This window comes from Calliphora vicina, chromosome 1 (genome assembly GCF_958450345.1).
Source record: "Calliphora vicina chromosome 1, idCalVici1.1, whole genome shotgun sequence".
Classification (NCBI taxonomy): Eukaryota; Metazoa; Arthropoda; class Insecta; order Diptera; family Calliphoridae; genus Calliphora; species Calliphora vicina.
This window is the reverse complement of record NC_088780.1, coordinates 17,341,210-17,367,845: the sequence shown is the minus strand read 5'-3', so window position 1 is coordinate 17,367,845 and position 26,636 is coordinate 17,341,210. Positions and strand designations below refer to the sequence as shown.

The 26,636-nt window shown below is 24.5% G+C and overlaps 1 protein-coding gene across 1 annotated transcript in view; it reads right to left on the bottom strand.

Annotated features, from left to right (window-relative positions):
- The window catches only part of LOC135949607 (uncharacterized), a 123,451-nt gene that overhangs the window by 12,049 nt on the left and 84,766 nt on the right, over positions 1-26,636 (bottom strand). Inside the window, exon 4 of the mRNA XM_065499204.1 lies at positions 16,628-16,686. The gene's annotated coding sequence lies outside the window, so the exon portion shown is untranslated. The remainder of the gene's footprint in view (positions 1-16,627; positions 16,687-26,636) is intronic.

Below are 26,636 nucleotides of genomic sequence, written 5' to 3'. Positions count from 1 at the left end.
TATCTTTATTATTTTATATAACTTTTTTTTTGCTAATGACTGCTACATATAATTTAATTTATTTCCAACGAAAATCCTAAAATTCCCCCAAGTTAGTAATGAAAGAAACACTATCCATTTTATATATTTTTTTTATTTATAAAACAATTAGCATATAATTTAGCGATAAATTTTTTAAAAAGGGAATTTATAAATAATGCAAACAGGTTGCTTAAATGAGTTTATTTTTGTCACAAATGAATTTTACCTAGAATTAAAGAATACAATTACAAAATAGCAGCAGTGAAGACGGGAATTATAGATAAAGTCGCACGAAAGTTAATTATGGTCACACTTAAAATTTGTTTTGATATAAAAGAACAAAATTTTAAAAAAAGTACGTCATAAAATTTAAGAACTTAAAGAAGGGGATTTTAAATATGACGTATAAACAAAATTTCTGGTTTATTATAAAAACAACTGGCATAATATGTTTGTTTATTTATATTTTTTTAAAATATTAATAGACATTAAATCATTATTATTTAAAAAAAGACATTTTGATAAGATATTTCACATTGAAAAAAAAAGAAATAAGTTTATCATTAAATCTGTTTTACTATTGTGTTATGTGATTTTGAACTTCACAGCAAATTATCATTATAATTTAACATTTTAAGCTGCTACCAACCAGGTATTTAGATAACGCCTATTTGTATTTGTTTCTATTTATTTTGTAATTTAAATGCTTAACAAAATGTCTAGGTTTTGAATAAATGTTAGATTTTACAATTCAATTTAATACTCAATTTGTTATTTTAATGGTGTTTGACAGTTTATTGAACATGTCATATTGATTAATGTGGACAAAAGTTGTTTGGTTATTTTTTGTTATTAATTATTGGATTATAGAACTATAAACATTAAAGATTAAACGAATAAATTCTTAAGTGTAAACTTCCTAAAGTTGTAAAAGTTTTTAATCAAAATTTTGAAATATTAATTGATTTATGTAGAGAATGCTTAGATTTTTATGATTTGTGGCAATAAGGGTCTTGCAACTGGGACTTCCAGACTTTGACTTTCAAACATCGATAGTTGATAGTGGCCTTATTGTTGAAGCTACATCTGTCAAATTGACTGTCATTTATTCAGTTTGTTTTGGCAAAACACCATGAACAGATATAGCGTTCAAAATAGGTTTCTGTTCGAGCTCTTAGTCTATTTTACAACATGATAACTTTACTTCTTATAGAAAAGTTATCGATAACATTTGTATTCTATAGAAAAGTTATCGATAACTTTACTTTTCTATAGAAAATTTATCGATAACTTTACTTTTCTATAGAAAATTTATCGATAACTTTACTTTTCTATAGAAAATTTATCGATAACTTTACTTTTCTATAGAAAAGTTATCGATAACTTTACTTTTCTATAGAAAAGTTATCGATAACTTTACTTTTCTATAGAAAAGTTATCGATAACTTTACTTTTCTATAGAAAAGTTATCGATAACTTTACTTTTCTATAGAAAAGTTATCGATAACTTTACTTTTCTATAGAAAAGTTATCGATAACTTTACTTTTCTATAGAAAAGTTATCGATAACTTTACTTTTCTATAGAAAAGTTATCGATAACTTTACTTTTCTATAGAAAAGTTATCGATAACTTTACTTTTCTATAGAAAAGTTATCGATAACTTTACTTTTCTATAGAAAAGTTATCGATAACTTTACTTTTCTATAGAAAAGTTATCGATAACTTTACTTTTCTATAGAAAAGTTATCGATAACTTTACTTTTCTATAGAAAAGTTATCGATAACTTTACTTTTCTATAGAAAAGTTATCGATAACTTTACTTTTCTATAGAAAAGTTGTCGATAACTTTACTTTTCTATAGAAAAGTTATCGATAACTTTACTTTTCTATAGAAAAGTTATCGATAACTTTACTTTTCTATAGAAAAGTTATCGATAACTTTACTTTTCTATAGAAAAGTTGTCGATAACTTTACTTTTCTATAGAAAAGTTATCGATAACTTTACTTTTCTATAGAAAAGTTATCGATAACTTTACTTTTCTATAGAAAAGTTGTCGATAACTTTACTTTTCTATAGAAAAGTTATCGATAACTTTACTTTTCTATAGAAAAGTTATCGATAACTTTACTTTTCTATAGAAAAGTTGTCGATAACTTTACTTTTCTATAGAAAAGTTATCGATAACTTTACTTTTCTATAGAAAAGTTATCGATAACTTTACTTTTCTATAGAAAAGTTATCGATAACTTTACTTTTCTATAGAAAAGTTATCGATAACTTTACTTTTCTATAGAAAAGTTGTCGATAACTTTACTTTTCTATAGAAAAGTTATCGATAACTTTACTTTTCTATAGAAAAGTTATCGATAACTTTACTTTTCTATAGAAAAGTTATCGATAACTTTACTTTTCTATAGAAAAGTTATCGATAACTTTACTTTTCTATAGAAAAGTTATCGATAACTTTACTTTTCTATAGAAAAGTTATCGATAACTTTACTTTTCTATAGAAAAGTTATCGATAACTTTACTTTTCTATAGAAAAGTTATCGATAACTTTACTTTTCTATAGAAAAGTTATCGATAACTTTACTTTTCTATAGAAAAGTTATCGATAACTTTACTTTTCTATAGAAAAGTTATCGATAACTTTACTTTTCTATAGAAAAGTTATCGATAACTTTACTTTTCTATAGAAAAGTTATCGATAACTTTACTTTTCTATAGAAAAGTTATCGATAACTTTACTTTTCTATAGAAAAGTTATCGATAACTTTACTTTTCTATAGAAAAGTTATCGATAACTTTACTTTTCTATAGAAAAGTTATCGATAACTTTACTTTTCTATAGAAAAGTTATCGATAACTTTACTTTTCTATAGAAAAGTTATCGATAACTTTACTTTTCTATAGAAAAGTTATCGATAGCTTTACTTTTCTATAGAAAAGTTATCGATAGCTTTACTTTTCTATAGAAAAGTTATCGATAGCTTTACTTTTCTATAGAAAAGTTATCGATAGCTTTACTTTTCTATAGAAAAGTTATCGATAGCTTTACTTTTCTATAGAAAAGTTATCGATAGCTTTACTTTTCTATAGAAAAGTTATCGATAGCTTTACTTTTCTATAGAAAAGTTATCGATAACTTTACTTTTCTATAGAAAAGTTATCGATAGCTTTACTTTTCTATAGAAAAGTTATCGATAGCTTTACTTTTCTATAGAAAAGTTATCGATAACTTTACTTTTCTATAGAAAAGTTATCGATAACTTTACTTTTCTATAGAAAAGTTATCGATAACTTTACTTTTCTATAGAAAAGTTATCCATAACTTTACTTTTCTATAGAAAAGTTATCGATACCTTTACTTTTCTATAGAAAAGTTATCGATAACTTTACTTTTCTATAGAAAAGTTATCGATAACTTTACTTTTCTATAGAAAAGTTATCGATAACTTTACTTTTCTATAGAAAAGTTATCGATAACTTTACTTTTCAATAGAAAAGTTATCGATAATTTTACTTTTCAATAGAAAAGTTATCGATAATTTTACTTTTCAATAGAAAAGTTATCGATAATTTTACTTTTCAATAGAAAAGTTATCGATAACTTTACTTGTATCTTGATTTGAGGACATGGTCATCTCACGAGATCGACTTTTTCCAGGGAATTTTCTTTAAATATCTTTAAAATGTGTTCAATTTATTCATTTGGGATTAAATTCAACCTAATTACACATTCCCCTTTAAATGGTACTATTTTCACGTTTGTATATTCAATTGGTAACACTCGTATAGTTGGCAACACCTTTAAATCCTTTTTGACAGATTCGCTAGTGATGGTCGGTCGCCATTGTTATTGTTATCGTAATCGTTATTTAGCACAAGTAATTGTTTAATTCAACACATAAAGCATTTATATTATTTTTTTATTATTATTTTAATTATAATTAACTAACCACCATTATTAAACACTAATTGCCCAGATCATTGACATGATTCATTAGTCTATTCCTGTTTGGCAATAATCATACACCACACAAATTCTGTTTAATACAAAACTTCAATTAAAATTTATATTGTCTACAATGTCATAAATACACATACAATACATTATTTTTTTCTACTTTCAAGCAAACGTACGTGAAAATCTTACCCAATTATTGTATAACAATATGTATATTGTTTTATTTTTTGTTATTGTCAATAAATACTTTATGCATATGTAAATTTTTCTGTATTTAGTATAACAAGGAAGAATCTTTTATATTTGTATAAAAAATACATGTAGTTTTTTTAAACAAATTGTCATATCAATATCAATAGATTGTCAAGTATGCAGTGATCAATATGCAAGTGCGAATTTAAATAAATAATATTGGAATAAAAAAAAAGTAAAACCTTTATAAAATGAAAGTCATAAATATACAATTTTTATATTGAAAAAAGAAATTCTGTAATACAAACAATAAATAAAAATATGCAGTAGACAGAAAAAGATTTAAAAAATCAATTTTAGTTTTAGTAGAAGGTGAAATAATAACAATAAATATTGATATTTAAGGTGTGATATTTAAACATTTTTTGAATTAATTCTAAGAACTATGGTCAATTAAGAAAACAATTCTTATTAAACATGATTCATAAGGAATGAATTCTCAAAGGAATTAACTCAATACGTTTCAAAACTATGAATTTATTTATTTGTTATTTGTCATTCTTTAATGGAGCGGTTAAGAGATAAAATAAAATTTGATTTTAAGAAAGACTTACGAACCTTGGTTTAAAATATTTTTTAAAGCAAAAGCTATTGTTTTTCTAAATGTTTTTAAAGAAGTGGTTGGGAAGTTTTGCCTCACCCGCTTTATAGTCCAGACCTTGTCAAAAGTCAAAGTAATAATAATATAAACTATTCGATTGAGCAACATTTAAAACTTTTCAGAGCTTTAAGGGATGCTGCTCGGCACGTTTTGTTTATAAATAGTTGTTAACACTGTTAGAATGACAGTTAGGAGAATACCATATCATTGTCTTTTACATCCTTTAAAAGTTGCCATATTTATAAGGGTTTTTTTATCAACAAAACCTGCTAAAAGAATGTGTAAAAAGGTTTCGGATATAAATTTGTTTGAAAATTAAACAGATAACTGTATATCCCAAGTTTTGATAATTCTATAAAATATTACCTTTCACAAGAAATAAATAAATAATTCTGTTTAAATTTCTAAAGTGCTATTATTTACAATACTTTCTGTTTTTTTAATTAGTTTTTATTGCTTAAAGTTCACTTGTTTTATTGTTTATACTCTATGACCTTAAAAAATTAATAAATTATAAAAAGAAATACAAAACAAATACAAGCAATTAAAAAAACATCTTGTTTTCTCGCTCTCTACATTTATTTTTTATTTTTTACATAAACTGAAACTTTTTATTGTACAACTGATGTTCGTTCTTGTGTATGAAAGTTCAGTTAAATTTTATTTACATAATTAAACATGCATTATTCTAGGTAGTTTTCAAAACAAAAGATCATTTATATTAAGTGACATTAAGTAGGGAAATGATCAACCTAAATGAAATGGAAACTAAACGCCTAAATTATTTTAATAAATGAAAGTACGAATACGATCAATCATATTAAATTGCTTTGATTAATTTAACATTTTTTTTAGTTAAATTTTAGTAATTTTCCATAGATAAACGCGTTGTATTTCTTAATACTTCAAAAAAAAAAGTTTGTAAAACTATTTACCGCGTCTTATATTGCTACTCTATTGACATAATTTATTTTATTTCACAAATTAACATTAATTTATTAAAGCGTATTTGTTGCTATTTATAAATAAATATTTTAACACTTGTATTTTAAAAATAGATGCCATTTAAATAAATAAATATTGAAATAAATGCCGGTGTTATTTTCTTAAGAAAGCAAAATGTTCAAATGTTGTGCTTTTGATTCATTAAATTAAAATTCTGGGTTTTATCTCTTTGTCAAAGCAAATTATTAGGAAATTGAAATATTTTTTCTTTTATTTTTAGTATTATTTCTATTTGTTTAATATTTTGTTTATTTTGGAATAAAAAAACACACTCTTATAACAAGTGTTATTATAATTTATCTTTGCAAATTTAAAAAAAAAACTTGAAGGTAGACAAAAAAGGGGCCAAATATTAAGCAGAGGTAACCAACGACTTTTTAGAAGCCCTAACTAAAACACAGTGACAGTTAGTCAGCAAAAGCTTACATATGTCTTGAAATTACTGAATAATTTACTTTCCTATGACTACTTTATACCATTTGTATTACTTAGAAGTAGTTGGGTAATGGCTGACATATAATCTGTTACATAAGTACATGTTTACGAAATTCATAATTAATTTAACCTAATTCAAATCTAATTCAAATTGATTTATTACTGTTAATAGTAATAATTTATTCAAGTCCGTTTTTGTAAGCCAACAAGGTAATGACTTATTTAATAAGTCTCTTTACTTTATTTTTAACAAAAGTATTAAAAACTTTAGTTTTTTCGTTTCTTATTTTGATAAAAAAAAATCCAATTGCAGACAGTCAGATATTACAACACGCAAATATACTTAAGGGCAGACAGTTAAGTATTCTTTATATAGTACATTTATATATATTTTTTTTATTATTTTTAAATTGTTGACACAAGTATTTAATGAAACGTAATTTCGCCTTAAGTACAAAAAAAAAATAATAATAATGGCAAATGAATGAACAAATTATTTATATGGGAAAGTAAACGTTGATAAATCAAAATAAAAAAAAACTACTTAAATTATTATAAGATAATTATATCATACATTAACATTATGAATCAGATTTTAACATCCCAGCAAAACCGGTGATTATAAAGTAATGGATAACTATTTACACATTCTAACAGATTATTTTAACACAAAGACAAGTGCTTGCCTTAAATGGTTACAAAGAGGGAGTTAATAAGTCATTACAGTCTGACATAATTACTTTAAATATTAAGAATCAGATATTAACATCACTGCAAAAACCTACCATTACAAAGCAATGGATTAAATGATAACAAAAAAAACAAGAGAGCTAAATTTAACAATATTAAAATTTTTGGCGATACTTTTGCAGCACTGTTAGAATGACATTTAGGAGAATAACAAAGCTACCATATCTTTTAAAAGTTGCCATATTTTTCTTTATGGGTTTTTAGCAAAATAAAACTGAGAAAAGAACTTGTATCAGAATTTGGTTACAAATTTGTTTGAAAATTAAACAGATAACTTTATATCCCATGTTTTGAGCTCGTATTTTCTTTGATACTTTCACAAGAAATAAATACATAATTCTGTTCAAATTTCTAAAGTGCTATTATTTACTTAATTAAAATGCTAACTTATTTCACTACTTACAAAAGACCAGTACTTGCCTTAAATGGTTTAAAATTTTGAGTTAATAAGTCATTACTGTGATATAATAATTTTAAATATTATGAATCAGATATTAACATATTGCCATGCCGGTCTGTATGTTGAAATCAACTTTCTTTCACTCCCAAATAACTTACATATGTACATGATTCATACATCAATATATCCGCTATAGAACCGATTCGGTTTCTATATAAAATCTAGAAAATCGGAGCACAAATGGCGGAAATATAAGGAGAAACCCAGGACAACCTCAATTTTTTTTTACCTATTTTTGATCTACATACACATCTGCTCAAAATAATAGATACACCTAATTGGAAAAAATTTAAATGGCGGTAACATTGAAAATTTCCTCGCAAGCGTTAAGAATACATCATATTATTAAAATTTCTATCTGGCAATGTCATGTCAGTCAAAAATCTGGCAACTATTTGCTTTCATGTTGATTTTTAAAAACGAATTTATTTGAATTACAAAAAATTATTTGCTCATAAAAATAGATACACATCAGTAATTTGTAATTTGTTTATATACAATTTTTTTTTGTGCAATTTTTTGTTCCTATTTACGTGAAACAGTAAGTATAATTTAAATTTTAGCAACAATTTTATAAAAAATAGGACTCTTTTGAAGAAAATGGGACGAAATCATCATTGTACCGAAGATGAGAAAAAAATTGTTCAAACGATGAGAAATCAAGGAAAATCATTACGGGAAATAGCAAAGAGCATAGGAAGATCTTTACATTTTGTCCAAAATGCTTTATCTAAAAAACAAAAAAGAGAAACTCGCGGTAGACCAAAGAAAACCAGTCCAGAAACAGATAGGCGGATCGTCCTTATGGTTAAAAAAGACCCTTTCATATCATCGAAAGCTATTTCTGCGGAGCTATGTAACGAAATCAGTCCACAAACAGTTCGTCGTCGTCTTTTACAAGCTAAATTGCCGGGAAGAATTGCCAGAAAAGTGCCACTAATGCGCCAAAAAAATATCAAGACAAGATTAGAATTTGCTAAAGAGCACTTACAATGGTCCGGGTGTGAAGGCGAAAAAAAATGGAGAAATATTTTATGGAGCGACGAAACAAAAATAAATTTGTTTGGAAACGACTGCCAAAGAAATGTACGCCGACCAAAAGGAAAAGAATTCCACGTTAAATTTACAAAAAAGACGGTAAAACATGGCGGGGGAAACATAATGGTTTGGGGTTGCTTTTCATGGAATGGTGTTGGTCCGATATTCCGAATAGAAGATACCATGAATGCTAGTGGGTATAGAGACATATTGGAAAACGTAATGCTTCCATATGCATCGGAAAATATGCCATTAATATGGACATTCCAGCAGGACAACGACCCAAAACATAGTTCAAGATTAGTTAAAAACTGGTTCTTGGAGAATAACGTACCTGTTTAAGCTGGCCCAGCCAATCCCCTGATTTAAACCCAATAGAAAACTTGTGGAGTGAATTAAAGATAAGGCTTTCGAAGGAAGTTTTCAAAAATAAAGACGATTTATGGGAGAAAACGCAAAAAATATGGTACGAGATTCCATTGGAGAAGTGTCAGAACTTGATATACAGTATGCCCAGAAGAGTGGAGAAAGTTTTACAAAACAAAGGTGGATATACTGGATACTAGCTTTACTTTAATAATAAACTAATTTTTTTAAGATAAAATTTATTAGCTTTTGTTTAATAAGAATTTTTAAAAATGTATCTATTATTATGAGCACCAAATTTTTCGAAATTTAAGAAATTTAATTTACTTTATAATATTTATTATTAATTATGAAATATTTTGTTTTTGTTTTTTACTCTCCTTTTAACTATAAATAAAAATCGACTGAATTTTTTTTATAATTTTACAATATACCATTATTTTTTTTCGTTTTTAAAAAATAAATTTTGGTGTATCTATTATTTTGAGCAGATGTGTATATCTGGATTACTAAGAGCTAGTTTCTGGGATAGAGATAATCTACATTCTTCGCTTAAACCTAAATTAAATTAAAAATTGTGTTTCTCACTTATTGTTTATATGCTATATAATCTCGGTTTAACTGAGCATCATTGGTGAGTTAAACCTAAGTATAAAATGCCAAAGCACAAACAGATGGAAAATAAAATAAACAATTCAGCACAGCAGCTCTTTGTTTGTATTTGCTTTATTAACATCAATATAATTTTTAATATACATTTTATATACTTTTATGTCGCGGATGCTTTTTCTTATAAAATGTATAGTATTGCCATATTTATATGAAAAATTTGAAGAATAAACATGTGATTTGACTGAAAAGTATGGCAATGCTAACAAAATTAATACACTAGTGAGAAACACAATCATTGGTTAAATTCCGGCAAAATATGTTTCAGGATTAATATAACAGCGTGTTAAACTGAGTTTAACTGACAAGTAAGAAACTAGGTCTAAGTCAATAATATAGACAATATGGATATCTAATGATAGATACGATAGACGACATTTATAAGGCCATAGTAAGTTGGACCTACAATGGGTCAAAATGGGGAAAAATATTTTTGAAACCAAATTTTTTTTCACCAAAAAAATTTTTAACTTAAAATTTTTTTACAAATAAATTTAAATTAAAAAAATTAATTTTTTAAAATTAATTTTTTAAAATTAAAAAATAAATAAAAATGTTTATCTTAAAATTTGTTTACAAATAAATTAAAATTAAAAAAAATAATTTTTTAAAATTAAAAAAAATAATTTTTTAAACTTAAAAAAAATAATTTTTTAAAAAAAAAAATTAAGAAATTTTTTTTAAAAAAAAATTAAGAAATTTTTTTGCATAAAATTATTTTCATTAATAAATTAAAAAAAATAAATAATAATTTAAAAAAAAATAAATTTTTTTTTTCATATTTTGTTACCTAAAAATTTTTATTTTAAAGTATAATTTGCTGAAGGTATATAAGATTCGGCACAGTCGAATATAGCTCTCTTACTGTTTTTTCTTAACTTTAGAACTATTATGTGGCAAAAGCAATGCGTTTAATTCTTGAATAGGGCTGAATATTTTAAAATTTTTAATTTTATATATTTGAAACACAATTTTCAGATTAACCTTGTAATGAAGAACATCTACGTCTTGACAAGCCATCAAATTGTTCATTTAGCGGACAATTTCTTGTGCAAACATGAATTTGTCTCGTGTGGACAGAAACATAACATTGACAATATCTGTCCAAACAAGACAAATTCATGTGCAAACACAAAATTGACTGCTAAGTGAACAAATTTATGTCTAGTCAAGAAAATTGCACAATTTTCTTAAATTTTAGAAAAATATTTGCTAATAAACTGCATATTACAAAAAACCTTAAGTTTTAAAGATTTACTGACACGTGTCTTAAATAACACAGATTATACAATTTAATACACAAATTTAAATCTTCATAGTAAATTTGTGTGTAACATTTTGTTTACAATTTTTTAATTTTCATTCAATTAAATGATTATCATAAACCTTAAACCTTTCTCTTTCTATTTATAAAACTAAGGCATGTGTATTTCAATAATAATAATAAAGAAAAAAAAAATGTCGTGCAATTTAACAAGATTTTTTTGATTTCGAAAATATTTTGTGATGACACGAATGACATCCATTTCTAATCACATGCATTTAATAAACAATAATTCAGAAAATGATGATTAAGTTGTTGAAGACAATAATGATGATGATGAACAAGATGATGATGATGATGATGAAGACAATGATCATAATAATTACAATGACATTCAATGTATACTATAGAAGAGCGTGATTTTTAAGTGGGTGTTTGATTTCCTGACATAACCTTAAACTTGTAATATGTTATATAATTTGTGTAAATAGCAAAATGTCGTGATTCAAATTAAGTTTTCTTTGAATTGTTTGAGCAGTGAATTTATAAATAGAAAAAAGCTCCACAATGTGTTGGTAATAATTTAATTAATTAATTGAATTTTCTAGTTGTTTTCCCATTTGACCCCATAAATAATAATAAAGTTTTACGAAATGTAGGACAAAATTGTTAAAATACTGATATAAATATTCAATGAATGCAGAAAGTATTTCATTTTTACTTCAACACACAGATTACATAAAAAAATACTTAAAATATTTAATAATTTGTTTTGTGTGTTGTTTGCTATTGTCTTTTATTGGATATTTCTTAAATGATATTTTTGACCTATAATAAAATTGTTTCGTTTCCTTTGTTATTTAAAATAAATTAATAAATTTAATTTTAATTACAAATTAAATGCAAATTATTTATTTGTATATTAAAGAAATTAAATACAAAATTGATTTGGCTGTTTTGTATTGTTTAACAACAAAAAAACGTAAACAAAGTTGCTAAAGTTCAAACACGTGATAATTGTTTGGCAAAACTGTTTTTTTTATAATAAAAATTTGCATTTTATTTAAATAACTATTGGCTTTAAAGATAATTTATTTTTTTTATTTAAACTTTTGCTGCAGTTTAATGCTGTGCGGCTGACATTGTGGCTTCATCTTGTTCTTCTTCATCATATGCTGACAACATTGTTTTTGTAAAGAGAATTGCCAGCTGTGAGAGAAGAATGTATGATGTACAAGAATGTCTAATAACATAGTATTGCCATATTTAACATTTAACAATTGCAATTCTATGCAAAAACTGTAAATTATATTTTGTTTGTTATTTTAAGGTTATTAAGATGCCTTTTTAAAGACACGTTTATTTTAAGTTACATTTTCTTAATTCAGGTTTTATTACGAAACTATAATAATAATTTTTAATTAATTATTCCATACAAATATTTGATTGAACAAATGGTGTTGTTAAAAACACTCAAGCGTTATTAAATTAACAATTTATTACTAAAATATTAAATATTTATTAAGTGTAATCATTTATTCTATGCAAATATTAGGTTAAACGTTTTTCCTTGACAAAATTGCAAAATTTATTTTTTAAATAATTATAATTTAATGGTTTTTAAGGAATGTTTATTATTGATTAAGCAATTCATTTAATCAAAAAATACCTATTGGTTTATAAAATTAAACAATTAGTGTTTTAATTGTCAAAAAATAGGCTAACGCAAGCCAAAGGTTATTGATGATTGTAGAAATTAGTACTGTGATGAAAAATATTACAGAGATATAACATATTCTGACCTCTCACAGTCTATTATGAGCTGAAATCTGACCAGAATTCCATATGTTGACATTTGTGGCCCGATTTTGCTTATTTATAGGAAACTTCTCGAAAGCATATCTGACAGAATTATTGAAGATTTGGATCCTGAAGATATCTGGGGTCTTCAGAAACGGAAAGACATACGGACATGTCTTAATCGACCCCGCTATCTATAAGGATCCAGAATATATATACTTTGTAGGGTCTGAAAATTATATATAAAGAGTATAAAAATAATTTTGTTTAAAAAATTTAAAAAAAATAAATTTGAATTTTTTTTTTACAAAAAATTTTTTTTTTTCAAAAAAATATTTTAAATTTTTATCTTAAAGTTTGGATAAAGTTCTCATACTTGTTTTAACAAGAGTTTATCCGAAAAACCAGATGCATTTTAGAATAAGTATTGCCCTGTGTAATCATAAGTTGACAATTTGTAATTGACAACTTAATTACCACTAAAGATTAAAATAACAAATTGCAGCTTATCAAAATGAATATTTCAATATTAATTTCTAGAAGTTTTTGGGAAAAACCCACAAAGAACATAATAATTAAAATTTTTCAAATTAAATTTTTATTATTTGTTAATTACTACAAATAATTACAAAATTTGATAATTAATAAAAATAAATTAATTTTTTGCATTATCATTCTGACAATAAATAAAACAAAATAAAATTTCCTTTATAAAATCAATTAAATTTTACAAATTTTATAATTTTTTTTTTATAATGGCTATTAAAGCTACAATTAAAATATTCAAAATATTTAGAACATACTACAACAACATTTTTCTCACGTAACAATGAGAATTGACTTCTAAACTTTGTGCAGCAGCAGGCAACACTTGTTATTGTGTGTGTCCCCTTCTAAAAATAAAATCTCTAAAATAAAAACACCTTTCAATTGACTTAAATTAATAGACTATAAACATTTTCAATACCTTTTCAAACAAAAAAAAAAACTTTTGTAAAATATGCACCAACCAAACAAATACAAGAAAGAATTTTTAACACAAAATCTATGTATGGCAAAAACCTTGGTTAGTTAGTTAGCATGGTGGCCATTAAATAAATGTACGAGTATCTATGGTCCGTCTGTGTCTAGATTGTAATTCATACAAGTAGTTGCTAATGGCTGCGTTTTTTTTTTCTTCTCTAGATTTCCAAATTCATTGGTTCTGTGTTTGTTTGTTTTTTTCAAGACATACATAATTGCATTTAAGTTAAATTTGAAATAAATTCACAAAAAATCTTTATATATTGTATGTTACGAGTATGTATTTATTTTTATGGCGCTTATGTTCTAGATTTTTTTAATGTTGCCTCTAGATATTTGTCTTATAAGGCAGGTTATTGCTACATTATGTGACATTTTTTTGTTTGTCTGTTTGAATACCCTACAACGCATAAAAGTTGTTTTGTTAATAACAAATTTTAAAAACTCAAAAGTTGTTTTAACTGAAATCTATAATTATAGACTTGTTAACGACATAAGTTCAACTCAATAATGGGTGCTTTTTAAAAGCATACACAGCTGCTTTTAAAAATAAAAACACAATCCTGAGGTTATATACAACTAATTTTTTATTTTTTTTACTCTTTTTAATAATAAAAATCGATTTTAAACATTTTTCAATATTTTTATGTTGTTATTTAAAGCATAATCGCTACATTTGCCAGTAATCGCTGAAAAGAAAATTTTATTTATGTTTAAACATATCGCTAAATTAACATCACTGCATAAAGGACAGGCTTGGAAAAGTAAACCAGGCTTGGAAAAGTTGATATGATTGCACTTTCTTCATAATCCTATGTATAACAGTATAACAATAGAGTATATTTTCTATAGAAAATATTGTTTCCGACATAATTTTCTATATAGAATCTTCTGTTAATAGTATTTTCTATGGAAAATCTTATGTATAACTGTATTTTCTATAGGAAATTTTGTGAATAACTGTATTTCTTATAGAAAATCTTGTGTATAACACAATTTTCTATATAAAATCTTGTGTAAAACACAAATTTCTATAGATAAGTTTGTATATAAAACAATTTTCTATAGAAAATCTTGTCTATAACACAATTTTCTATAGATAATCTTGTGTATAACACAATTTTCTATAGAAAATCTTGTGTATAACACAATTTTCTATAGAAAATCTTGTGTATAACACAATTTTCTATAGAAAATCTTGTGTATAACACAATTTTCTATAGAAAATCTTGTGTATAACACAATTTTCTATAGAAAATCTTGTGTATAACACAATTTTCTATAGAAAATCTTGTGTATAACACAATTTTCTATAGAAAATCTTGTGTATAACACAATTTTCTATAGAAAATCTTGTGTATAACACAATTTTCTATAGAAAATCTTGTGTATAACACAATTTTCTATAGAAAATCTTGTGTATAACACAATTTTCTATAGAAAATCTTGTGTATAACACAATTTTCTATAGAAAATCTTGTGTATAACACAGTTTTCTATAGAAAATCTTTTGTATAACAGTATTTTCTATGGAAAATCTTGCCTATAATAGTATTTTCTATGGAAAATCTTGCCTATAATAGTATTTTCTATAGCAAATCTTGTGTATAACCAAATTTTCTATAGAAAATCTTGAGTATAATAGTATTTTCTATAGAAAATATTGTGTATAACAGTATTTTCTATAGAAAATCTTATGTGCAGCAGTGTTTTCTATAGAAAATATTGTTTCTGATACATTTTTCTATAGCAAATACTGTGTATGACAATATTTCAGAAAGTCTGTCATGGCTGAATGATTGAATTAGTTTTTTTTTTTTGTTTTTCATTGTAATTTTTTGGCAAACCAAAATAAAATTCCATTAATAATTCATAATGTGAAAAATAATTATTCTAAAAACAAATAAACAATGCAATTTTGTTGCCATTTCACTATGTAGTACTTTAAATGGCGGCAAAGTGAAACTTGCAATTTATTTCTTTACATTTTTATTTGTATTTAATTTTTGTAGCATTTTGTATTTATTATTGTTTAAATTATTAACAATCCATAGCAAATTACAATGAATTATTTGTATTTTTCGCATATTTTACTACCAATATGGTGAACATTTTTGTTTAATTCGTTTTTCTGCTTTTTTTTTTGTTTCTTCTTGATTTGTAATTGTGTGGAGGAGGTGTGCCAAGAATTTCAATTTGAGAGTAGAAATAACAACAAAAACAAAGTAACAAACCACAACAACTTCAAAGAGTTGACACATTTGAAATTATAAACAGAGAAGCGTACACAAACACACATTCCCACCTCATGTCATTAAACTTTATAAGGTAAATAAATATATGTAAGTATGTTTGATTGTTTGTTCGTATCCACATGTGTGTAAGTATGTAATGTACTGTTTACATTTATTAAGTACTCAGAGTTAGTTAAATAAGTAGTTAATTTTTTACAGGGGGGAGAGACGAGATTTTCTTCAAATTACATGGAAAATCTAAAACAAATAAACCATTTATTTTAGTTTTTGTGTTTATAGCCTTAGTTTAATGCTATTTAATGCACGTTTTTGTGTTCAATTGTTTAGAATTAATATTCAGTTTACATTAAAAAGTTAATTGTCAACAAGAATGTGTTGGATTTCATGTTTGAGAATTAAAACATTAAGCCTACATACAAGAAGTGTTCGAGCTAAAAAAAGTGTTGTTGAAATAAACGTGAGTGTCTATTAAATAAATAAAAAACATAACATCAAGTCAATAATAAAAACAATACTTTAAATTTGTACATTAACAAATAAAAACCATAATAAGAATTTTCGGCTTCTTATAAAGTTATATTAATGAAATATAATTACGATTAATTGTAGAGAATCTTTTAAGTTTTTATAATTTTCAGCAACTTTTTAGCAAATGAGGTTTAATAATAATAATAATAATAAAAACATTAATTACAATCTACATAAAAATATTTTACCTTTTATTGTTGCACATCTCAGTCAATTGGAAAAGTATCATAAGAATTGCCAAGAGAATCTAAAAATGAAAGAGACAGAACATTAAAAACTTTAAAATATAGGAAATTTTTGAAATTAACCGGTTATTTTTAAAGTAATTTTCTGCTTAAAATCGTTTTATTTCTATAAATTGTGTTCCTTTATGAAAATTAAAACAAAGGTAAAACTTTGACCTACTTGAAAGGACATCAAAACAAATAAGATATTTTTAATAACCTTTTTTTTGTGGCAAAAATTATAAAAATAAAATTCATGTCCCAATTAGAAATTAAGAATAAAAATAAAGAATCAATTGTTTATTTTTTTTCCCCCGAAAATTAGTTTTTGTTCAAGTCAAACCAGTAATAAAGTCATGATGTCAGAAAAATTTTTATATTTTATACTCAAAATGATTTTCTATAATAGCTAAAGTATTTTCTATAGAAAATTGTGTGTATAACATAGTTTTCTATAGAAAATCCTGTGTTAAACAGCATTTCAATACAAAATTGTATGTTAAACTGTATTTTCTATAGAAAATCTTGTGTATAAAAGTATTTTCTATAAAAAACCTTGTGTATAACAATATTTTCTATAGAAAATCTTTTGTATAACAGTATATCCAAAAAAATTTGTGTATAACAGTTTTTTCTATAGAAAATCTTAGTTCTTATAGAATTTTCTGTAGAAAATCTTGTTTATAACAGTATTTTCTATAGAAAATCTTGCGTATAACAGATTTTTTCCATACAAAATCTTATGTATAACAGTATTTACTACAAAAAATCTTGTGTATAACAGTATTTTCTATAGAAAATCTTGTGTATAACAGTATTTTCTATAGAAAATCTTGTGTATAACAGTATTTTCTATAGAAAATCTTGTGTATAACAGTTTTTTTCTATAGAAAATCTTAGTTTTAAAAAAGTTTTCTGTAGAAAATCTTGTTTATAACAATCACCCTTATCGTGGTTGGCGTAAACGTCATACGCCTACGACAGTTTTGTACTAGATTAAAGAAACAGTTTGCATTTTATCTTTAATCTAGTACGAAACAGTCGTAGGCGTATGACGTTTACGCTAACCACGATAAGGGTGAATATTTTCTATAGGAAATCATGCGTATAACAGTTTTTTTCTACAGAAAATCTTGTGTATAACAGTATTTTCTACAGAAAGTCTCGTTTATAAAAGTAGAAAATGCTTTTATATATGGGGCATTTCATGTCAAGTGAACCAACTTTTGAAATCGATGTCTTCCGATCGGGATGAAATTTGCACCAAGGTTAGCTCTATTGGATAGTAACTCAGACACAATTTTTCAACAACATCGGTCGAGAACTCTCTGAGTTATAGGGGGTAAAATTTTGACAATTTGGTCAAACAGGGGTTTTTTCTTATCCATGTAACTTATTACCTATTGTTCTTAGCAAAATGTGTCCCAAATAGTATAGATAGCTATTTCTTCGATCTTTCGAAAAAAAATATTTAAAAAAAAAAATAAAAAATTTTTAATATTTTTTTTCCGAAATCAAAAACTTTTTTGACTTTTTTTTTAAATTTTTTTTTTTTTTTTTTTTTTTTTTTTCTTAAAATAAAGTTTAGATATTTTCCTTGAACACCTACTTGGTCGCTTAGTGGGATGCGAGTGGGATATCTATCAAAATAAATATTTTGTAACTCAAAACATAAAATTTTTGACTTTTTTTTGCAAAATCAAAAACTTTGTTGACTTTTTTTTTCAAAATGGACCCTTTTTTAATCTTTTTTTTTAGGTCAAACAAAAGCTTAGATATTATCCTTGAAGACCCTTTTGGTCGCTTAGTGGGATGCGAGTGGGATATCTATCAAAATAAATATTTTTTAACTCAAGACTTACAATTTTTGACTTTTTTTTTTGCAAATACGATTTTTTTTCCAAATGGGCCCTTTTTTTAAAATTTTTTTTGTATTCAAAAGAAAGCTTAGGTCCATTCCTTTAAGATATTTTTAGTCCCTTAGTGGGATGCGAGTGGGATATCTATCAAAATAAATATTTTGTAACGCAAGACATACAATTTTTTAATTTTTTTTTGCAAAATCAAAATTTTTTTCCAATATGGGCCCTTTTTTAATTTTTTTTTTTGCTCAAAAGAAAGCCTAGGTCCATTCCTTTAAGATATTTTTAGTCCCTTAGTGGGATGCGAGTGGGATATCTATCAAAATAAATATTTTGTAACAATTTTTTAATTTTTTTTTGCAAAATCGAAATTTTTTTCCAATATGGGACTTTTTTTTAAAATTTTTTTTTGCTCAAAAGAAAGCTTAGGTCTTTTCCTTTAAGACCTAAGCTCCAAAAGGGCCCATTTGGAAAAAAAATCGTATTTGCAAAAAAAAAAGTCAAAAATTGTAAGTCTTGAGTTAAAAAATATTTATTTTGATAGATATCCCACTCGCATCCCACTAAGCGACCAAAAGGGTCTTCAAGGATAATATCTAAGCTTTTGTTTGACCTAAAAAAAAAGATTAAAAAAGGGTCCATTTTGAAAAAAAAAAGTCAACAAAGTTTTTGATTTTGCAAAAAAAGTCAAAAATTTTATGTTTTGAGTTACAAAATATTTATTTTGATAGATATCCCACTCGCATCCCACTAAGCGACCAAGTAGGTGTTCAAGGAAAATATCTAAACTTTATTTTAAGAAAAAAAAAAAAATAGCGTATTTTAAAAAAAAGTCAAAAAAGTTTTTGATTTCGGAAAAAAAATATTAAAAATTTTTTATTTGTTTTTTTAAATATTTTTTTTCGAAAGATCGAAGAAATAGCTATCTATACTATTTGGAACACATTTTGCTAAGAACAATAGGTAATAAGTTACATGGATAAGAAAAAACCCCTGTTTGACCAAATTGTCAAAATTTTACCCCCTATAACTCAGAGAGTTCTCGACCGATGTTGTTGAAAAATTGTGTCTGAGTTACTATCCAATAGAGCTAACCTTGGTGCAAATTTCATCCCGATCGGAAGACATCGATTTCAAAAGTTGGTTCACTTGACATGAAATTCCCCATATAAATAATGAATATTTTCAATTTTAAAACTCTGATGAGGAAAAAGTACTATTTGAAAATTATTTTGATACCAAACATTTCAAGGTCCTGAATCTTAGTTAGGTGCGTGTAATTTAATACGATATTTTGACAATTTTCGTTTACATTTAATTTAACGATATTGTATCTGTCAACTAATAACCTTGTTTTGAATAATTTGAAAATAGTGACATCATACATTTTTACAATAATACAAATAAAATAAACAATATTTCTGTAAATGTAGTAGTGAAATTATATAGGAGCCTCACTTTTTTTTGGCAATTTTAATAAATATTATTCTGGAAGCCTGGCAATTAACAAAAACTGGCACCCATTTAAATGATCTGCAATATTTGGTTGATAAAAACCGATAGAATAAAACAATAAAGAATGAGAATAGCAATAAAAAGTACAAGGAGAAACTGATAAAATAGTAAACAAGGAAAGTATTTTAGTGACGTCATATAATAATATGAACTCCTGTTACAATTGTTTTAAACAATAAAGAATGAGCATAGCAATCAGAAGTACAAGGAGAAACAGACAAAATAGTAATCAAGTTGAGTATTTTAGTGACGTCATAAATCAATATGCTAGCCTGTTATTTATATATTTTTTCAGTGAATTTTAATTTAAAATTACTGATTTCACTACATATTTATTTATTTTAATTTTCTTTTTGCTTTTAATTGTATGCTACCAAAATAATATTTTTAATAAATACATTGTTATATTTTCAGATTTCTAAATACATTGAAGATAATTAGGAAGACCTAACGGTGATAAATCCAAAAGTGCTTAAGTAAGACAGTGATGATACACAGAGAAAGAGAGATGAACTAGAAAAATTCATTCAATTTATTATTTTTCTGGATACTTGCTATATATTCTGCTCGACTTTTATAATGAAAATATACAATAATAAAGTGACCTTTTTGACGATTATTTTACAGAATAAACACTTGCTACATTTACTGTTTACCTGGTAGTTTTTAAGAATTTTGACAGTTATTGTTAAACATTTTATAAAAAGTTTTAAAAGATAAATAAATAAGAATTATACTACTACGTTCTGATATTTCTGATTTCTTAGTAATTTTACTATATTTAAAAAAAATCACACCCAAAGGTTTGTGTAAATTTGGTAATATAAACAGTTACAATCACTTACTGCATTTTCTGTTAGGCTGATATTATTATGAAAATTGGAAGCAAAATTGTATTATTTAAACTATTTTTTCATTTCATTTTCATTGATTAAAATAAATGCGCTAAATATTATTACGTTACTGAAATTTCTTTAAAAAAAATTATACTTGTTGAAATTTCTGAGTACCTAATAAATTTTTAGGTCGTCTAGTAATATGAGGACTTAGTTAAAAACATCATTATTAATGACGTCATTTGGTTGTTTAATTTTTTTATTTTTTTAAATACTGTTATTATAAAGAATTTTGAGAGTAATAAAGAAAGTGTTAAGAAAACCAATAAATATAATTAATAGTTGCCTTCTATTATCACTGATCTCCTGGTAATTTTTCATTGATTTTCAAATTAGTTGAAATCAATCAAATTGAGTAACGATTTAATTTCATTATTTTAAATCATACACAATTACTACTAAACAAATTATAAAATCTTAATAAAATTAATAAAAATCCTTATAACATTATTTTGAAAACACCAAAATGTGCTACTACTCTAAAAATTCTTTATTAAATGGAGCCGTTTTATAATAAACATTTATTTTTACCATATTAAGTACATACAAAATATGTTTGTAAACAAAGTACCAAAAAGAGTGATCAATTTGACCCCTTATATGTTCAAATTTAAAAAAAAGTTGCAAAATCTATTTGAAATATTTTTACCACAATTCCATTTAAATTTAATTTCTGGCATATGGGATTCAAAAAAGTACCAACCGTTTTATCCCCATAAAGTACAAAAATCAAAAAGTATCACACACCTGTCCGGAGATGTAGGGATAACGATTTTATCCATGTTTACCCCCTTAAAATTTGAATTACCAAAAATCCCTTATTATTGGATCTACACATCGGGAGAGCTGCCTACATAAACTATTTCAAGACCTAAAAATGTTCAAAAGTTCAAAATTGCGAAAAATTTGTGAATGGTGAAAATCGACCTAATGCAGTGTTTTAGGTTTTTAAAACCATCTTCACGAAATTGCCTTTTTAATGAACCCGGTTTAGTGGTCATCTGTTGGATGATTACAGGTAGACATTTTTTTTGTGTTTTATAGATATATATTACTTGTTGGAATTTATGTTAACTGTTTTTCAGATTGAAATTATGCTGTGCAAGACAGAATGTAAGTTAAAAATCTATTTTATTTAACTTTTTGCATCAAAAAAGATGCGATTGATTACAAAATTTGGACAACATTGCCAACCATATGCATTAAAAACCAATTGACATAAGGCAGTAATGCCAACCATGGATTTTTGTACCCTAAAGTTTTACTATAATTAAAAGAGAGTTAAGAGAAATGATTAAATATGTCTAATTTTATGTTATTATATTTTCACCTAATTTTTGGCAATCGAAAAAGCAAACATTGATATAAAATATTCTAATTTTATTTTTAGAAGTAAAAAACAAACATTGTGCTATTATTATACATATCTTATTTATCTTATAACTTTGTTAAAATTAACCTTAAACCCAAAGCATGTGACAATAAGTGGTAATAAAAAAAGTTATATTTATTAAACAAATATAATAAATACGAGTATTTTTATGCTGTGCAAAGGATTTTATGATTATGTTTATAACATTTATTAAGTTTTTCTCGGTTATAAAAACATTCTTGGAATTTATTTGGTTATAATCAGTTTTTTTATTAAAGCTAATTGTTTGTTATAGTATTAAAAATAAACAAATGCCATTAATTTCTATTAAGTTGTTAGCTGTAAGTTTTTAATATAGAGTTAATGAAAAGAGGCTGCTAATGATTTGGTATAAAAAAATTGGAAAAATAAATAAAGTACATATTTAAAAGTAAATAATAGAATTTAAGGAAAGCCTACTAATAAATATAGTAAGTTTCAGAGGTTTTGAGAATTAAAGTTAAACAAAAATACATTTACATTGGATGTATGACTTAAAAATGCAGGATTTACAATAAAATAAGTTTTTTTATGAATCTAAACTATATTTTTGACATTAATTAACACTTTACACTTAAAAATACAACTGGAACTTCATAAACAGCCATATTTGTTTTCTTTTGTAAGTGTAACAAGAGTTTAATATGGCAACATTGTTAAACAAACAACAACAACAAATACAGGTTAATGAACACTTACATATTGTACAACAACAAACAAACAAATCATTGGCAACGCAAATTAACAAAGACGCCACAAATGACCAATGATACCAATACAATGCAAGATTTTATCACAATAAAAAACGATTTGTTTTAATTGTCTTTATTTTGGTTAAACAAGTCAGTTGTAACCAACCAAAAATACGATAAATGTAACACAAACGGTATATTTTTACTTTATAAAAATGACAAGACATTTTTTTAAAACAAAATTATGACATAAACTGGCTAAATCTTGCATAAAAAAAGTTTGCAAAATAAAAAATTAAAAATAAATTTATTATCAAGCAATGAGGTAAATTTTAAAGGGGATTTTTTTCGGTTTATATATATGGCCTTAAGTTAAATTTTATTTACAATTTTTTTTATTACTTAACGCACTTTTTATAACGGTGTTGCAAATAAAATTTATATAAATTTCAGTTTTATCGACAAAAAATATCTGAAAAAAAATACTTTTCAATTTGTGCTAAAATTTGTTTAATGCAAAAAAAACACTGTTAAATTTTATTAAGCAATTTTTTTTTCTCATTTTGACCATTTACTTTTAAATTTTCATCATAAAGTTGACCAACTTGGTTTTTTTGTTTATATTCATACACCAGCATTATGGGAATTTAACTTTGAACTATGGGTTTCCTTTTGCAGTATTTACACTTGTAGATTTTTGTAGTTTCAGTTGAAACCACATTCCACAAAATGCTTAACAATATTTACCAACATTTGCTGTAGTCTTTGGAAACTTTACATGCAACAAGTGTTGTGGCATGGTTTAAGTTAAGTGTTGCAATGTTTAAAATTTAACTACAACTTTGTTGTTTAATAAATAAAAAATTAAAGGTGTGTTTAAAATTCATTTAATGAAAAACTTAGGTAAAGTATCTAAACAAATAACACATGGTAAATAGATGAAAATTATAGTAATTAAATGTAAATAATAATGTGATAAATGTTTTTTTTCATATCTAGAAATTGTTAATTAAATTTATATATATTTTAATAACAAAACATTTAATTAATACATTTATAACGTTACAATTAATTAGCAACAATAAAGTTTTCCTTTATTTTATTAATAAAAAAACTGTCTACAGCAATTTGTTTAAATTGATTTATATACTATTTCAATTTGCCTTAAATAATTAACTATTTAATGGTGACATTGTTAAAATAACCTAGAATTTATTAAAATTGTTCAATTCACAACAATTGTTCAATTCACAATAATGTTTTGCTGTTCTTACTTTGCTTCTTTTTATAAACAACTATTCACAGTAAATTGATATGCTTTACAGGGCTGGTAATCAGCAAATGCAGGGACATGAAAGTTTAATTTTTGACAAATATATTTTTTAATAAAATTCAAGCTTTTTATATATTTCATTTCATTTTAACATTAGTGACTAATACTCTACCTAATAGCTATTTTATTATTTTCACAAAAAAAAAAAAAATAAAAATCTAGTAATTTCGCTTTAATTGTTCAGTTGACACGAACATTAACAATTATAAATTGAGAAACAAATAACAAAAATATTAAATAATATTTTGTCGTCATTATACAATAATTTAATCATGAATAATAATAAATATTTTCGTAGGAAAATTAAATTTTTTTAAAAAAAAACTAATGTTTAAACAAATGATAATTAATTAAATAGCTAATTAATGGCAACAACAAAGCACAAATAAATTTCACAAACAATTAATAATTTTAAACAGATGATGAACAAAACATTAAAGGGGTTAAATAATAATATTTAAAAAAAAGTGGATAAATTAAAGAGAAAAACAAATATTTATTTTAGATATTTATATATGTGCATATAAAATTTTAAAGCAAAACAATCATTAAATCATTAAAATTCTTAACAAAACATTAAACGATTTAATGATAGAATTTGGAAAAATAACAGCATTCAATTAATTCATTTAATGTGAGGAATATTTTGTATTTTTATATCGAAAATTTTTATTTCATTGAAAAATTCTTCAGATAAAACAAAACTGTAGCTTGATAACTTCTAATAAATAAAAGACTTAAAAAAATAAAAGTTTAAGGATTTGAAAACGATTTCTAAATTAGTTTTGTTGAACATTTTGAATAAGTGGCAAACCTGTAACAAAATCACTATATGGTAACACTAACCTAACGTGCAAGTGCTGCCAAGTCACTGACCGAACGAATTCGCTGTAGATTGTTTGACCTTGAATCAGGGATGTTAAATGAAATAAAAAAAATTATATTTGTTCACAGTTTTTCAGTAAATTTATTTAGAGGTACATATTAGCAAGAATTGCTCAAGCAATCAGTAGAGAAATCATTGCGCAATGGATTGCTACGTGTAGACCTAGGTTAAGGATCACATAAGTGCATATAAAATGCTAGAAATATGCATTTTATTTTGATACTGTACTAAAATCCTAAATTTTTTAGCTTTCCATTTCAACTGATTTCAATCTAACAAAAGATTCCTTGTAAAATTTTTATTAAATTTATTTTAATTTATGTTTTAGCTATTTTTGAACTTCTCATATTTCAGTTATTAGCAATCTTTTCTTAAAAAAAATCTTTCCATTAACAAATTTTTGTATTTTTGCCAGGTAATTTAAATTTTTGCTATGAATATTAAATTAACAAATTAATTTTAAGCCCCAGACATACATGCTTTAGCAAAGGTGATGTTGTTTTTATAAACAAATTAAAGTGTCAAAAAATCATTTGAAGAAACCCCAAATTAAAGTTGAACAAAACCCAACAAATGTTTAGACTTTGTAATTATAAAAATTAAAGCTAGCTTGCTATAGCTATTAGAGGGGAATTACCTTTAACATCTTAACTTAGCTTAACTTGTGCTGTTAATTGTTTTAATATAATTCCTTTTTTTAGCCATTAAATTTAAAGCACTAAAAATAAATCATTTTATTTTAGGAATAAAAAAAACTAAAACTAAAATTAAAAATTTCAAACACGTTAATTAAAGCAATATCAAAGTTTTTATTTTTTTTACTTTAAATAATTGTGCATGCATGTCATCAGCTTTAAAATATTTTTGCTTTTTTTTCATTTAATTCAATTATTTTTTTATTTTTGTCTTTTAATTGTAACCATGACATAAAATGTTGCCAACCACTTTGTTTGCTTCTGCATTGTTTATTTGACGTAGTAGTTGCTGTTGACGTGTGTTGCTGTTTGTGGTTGTTGTTGGTTTATTGTAAAATTTATAATGTATAGAAAATACATTACAAATTTTATTATGGCTGTTATTGTTTTGACAATAAACGGATTTTGTTTATTCATAAAAAAAAGTGTAAAAAATTCATTGAATTTCACTTGGCACGTTTATTTTTTAGTTTATTTTTTGTTTTATTATTCTGTTATTATAGTTTTAATACCTTTTTTAACCAAAGCTTTAATAAAGTAATATATTATAGAAAATATTTGTATAGAGAGAGAGTTTTCAGTAACAAAAATTTATTAAATTAAAGAAAATTTAGATCAAATAGAAATAAATTCTTTTAATAAAGTTTTTAGTACAATATTAACAACGATCCAATAACTTTATT